Here is a 2,982-nt window from a genome sequence, read left to right as displayed (position 1 = left end):
GCCCTAGAGGTAAATCTGGAGGTCAGAGGTCAGGTGGGATCAGCAAGGTCCGCTCTAGGAAATGGTCCACCTCCTCTCCGCTAAGGTGGTTCTAGGTTGACCTTTGTTTGCCTTGAAGGTAACAAAAGCTTTGCAGGAAGCTTTGTTTTCAGCTGTGTGTGTGTGTGTGTGTGTGTGTGTGTGTGTGTGTGTGTGTGTGTGTGTGTTAGTCTCTTGCGACCCCATGGACTGTAGCCCACCAGGTTCCTCTGTCTATGGGATTCTCCAAGCAACAATATTGGAGTGGGTTGCTATTCCCTTCTCCAGGGGATCTTCAGAGAGTGAAGAATCTGCCTGCAGCGCAAGACACCGGGGTTCGATCCCTAGGTCAGGAAGATTTCCTGGAGAAGGGAATGGTATTTTTGCCTGGAGAATTCCATGGACAGAGGAGCCTGGTGGGCTACAGCCCATGGGGTTGAAAAGAGCCAGCCATGACTGAGCCACTAACACACACATAAACTCTTTACTGTATTTTCATTCATTTTTCAAAGTGGGAGTTTCTCTTTGTATGTTTATAATCATACTGTATGTAAATATGATTTTTAATCATTAGATCTAATTCCAACCTTCTTTTCAGTCAGCTGCTCTATCTTTTTCTTTTTTTTTTTTTTCAAAAATATAGGAACGCTTCACGAATTTGCGTGTCATCCTTGCGCAGGGGCCATGCTAATCTTCTCTGTATCGTTCCAATTTTAGTATATGTGCTGCCGAAGCGAGCACATCAGTCAGCTGCTCTAAACAGTCCTTGTGCAATCCTCCCCTGATGAGTAGTTTTTGGAAATTCAGAAACTGCAAGAAGGAAGAAAATAGAGTTGATAGAATTTTGCCTCTCCTTTGGGCAATCCCCAGAAGAAATTTAATTTGCTGCTTTGTACTTTCTCATAACGTATATATCTATCAAATTAGATAGAAGCTACCAGTCCTCACGTCTATTCATGTGTCTTTGGGCATTTTGTCTTTAGGGTTCTCAGTAAGTTTATGCAACTTTATGAAAGCAGAGTATAGGTCCAGATACTAACTACACTATAACTGGTATAACTGATGTACATTGGAAAATATTATCTTTTCCACCAAACTTCTGGAAAAACCTAAAGAGTGTGGGGAAATGCTTTGCAGCTGCCATCATGGATGTAGATTAGAAAAAAAACAACAACAAACCTGACTGTGATGCTCATGAGTGTTTTGAAGTCAGTAGGGAAAACAACTTCTTTTCTCGTGTGTTTCTCTTCCCAACTGAAGGAAAACACTCAGTTCTCCTGAGGTTGTTTGTGGTGGAGGACGGGGACCCCAGGGTTGTTGTGGGTTGTGTAAAACACCCACCACGTCTCAAGGCTACCCTGGGACAGTTTATGTCTAGGTGGAGCTAATCCCGAAAAGACATTAGTCTGTGGGGATTTGCTGAATTTTCAGTCTTCTGTTTGCTTTGAAAAGCATCCTGACATATTGGACCTTTTAGAGACTTTCCAGTAAACCACCTCCAAAATATCTCTCCCCTCCTCCCCGCAAAGCCAGGAAATAATATCTTGCCCAAACTAACTGGACTTCAAACCTCAAAAGAGTTGAATTCATTTGAAAATTTCAGGTGTTAATTCAAGGAGGTGTTACGTTTTGTAATGTTTTCCTTATCCTTAGCTTAGAGAGGCATCCAATTTGAAAGTTTAGACTTGTTTAATTAAAATCCAAATTCTAGCTTCTCATCAGTGTTTATATGGGAATACAATGACATGTAAGCCCTGCTATATAAAAGCTAAGGGTGGGTGAGATCCCACATGAATACCATATTCAATTGTGTATCTGTCATCACACATTTGGTCATGACATCATACATTTGATAAAAATTAAGCTATTTGCTTATTGCAAGTGGTAAGACCTCCCTAATGCTTTTTGTAATGAATCGAATCCTTCTTTGTTTAATACCTGACTATTTCAGAAACTTTTGTACTACTTGGTTGTATTGATATTTAAATCATACTCTCCCCACATAGAATTAGAGCTAAAACTTTTTAAAAAGCAGGATGCAGAATATTACAGTGTCTCATTATGGGGTTGAGGTTTACTTTGAAAACATGCTTATTGATTTTAGCATCAAGTAAAGATAGTAATTGCAGGGTTGTCTGCCCAGAGATGGGGAGGTTGGAGGGAAATTGTTTGTAGGGGAAGTCTGGGGGGCAGGGGGCCAAACAGTTGACCCTCCTAGATTAGAAAGAAAGAACCTTCTGCCCAAGGGTTGCATTTTGCCAAGTACTCTCTTGATTTGCTCTTCAAAAATGTAAAAAAAGACTTGAAAAGTGTCTACCTAACCAAGTTTTATTTTAATGCTAATTTTGAGTGGGCTAGACAGGACATTTTGATGTGTAATACTGTTCATATGCATAATGGGTTCAGGCTGGCTCTGAGCTTTGAAAAACGAACCTCTTTCATGAGCCTCCTTTGTCAACTTTAATTGGGGAGGGGCCTCAATTCTCTATTTCATTAAAACCCCACCAACCAAGAACAAAAACAAGACCGTAGTTGCTATAAGAATGGAAAAATACAGATCATGTTAAGTCACATCTCAAAGAAAACCACCTAGCGAAAGAAACTGAGGGCCAAGATCACCTATTCTTTGCCAAGAAGCGATCAAGGAACACAGCTGACGTCCAAGGATATTCACAAATTGATATTCAGAAGTTATTGGACGTAATGGGAATTAGCGACTTTCTAGTGACTAACTTGCCTACCAGGCTCCTTACCTGCCTGACTGAATTTCGAAAACTATTGTGCAAGGGAGCATTTATTACCAACATCGGGAGGTTGAGAACTGAGACCTGGAAGGTGAGTGACTTGGTCGAGGCTCTTCGGTTGGTTAGGGGTGCCGTCTAAGCTTGAATGCCACAGAGGCTTCTCACCCCACTGTCTCTGTTTTCAGTTCACTTTTTTATTCCCTTTCTTTATGCTTGGGAA

General features: G+C 41.0%; 1 non-coding gene across 1 annotated transcript; it reads right to left on the bottom strand.

Moving 5' to 3' along the window:
- Nucleotides 1–652: 652 nt before the first annotated feature.
- LOC122687188 lies at nt 653–759 on the bottom strand. The gene has a single exon (XR_006339080.1). It is a non-coding gene; the product is annotated as a U6 spliceosomal RNA (small nuclear RNA).
- Nucleotides 760–2,982: the final 2,223 nt, after the last annotated feature.

This window comes from Cervus elaphus, chromosome 30 (assembly GCF_910594005.1).
Source record: "Cervus elaphus chromosome 30, mCerEla1.1, whole genome shotgun sequence".
Lineage (NCBI taxonomy): Eukaryota > Metazoa > Chordata > Mammalia > Artiodactyla > Cervidae > Cervus > Cervus elaphus.
Note: the sequence above shows the minus strand (reverse complement) of the source record. Positions and strands in the feature narration are given on the sequence as shown.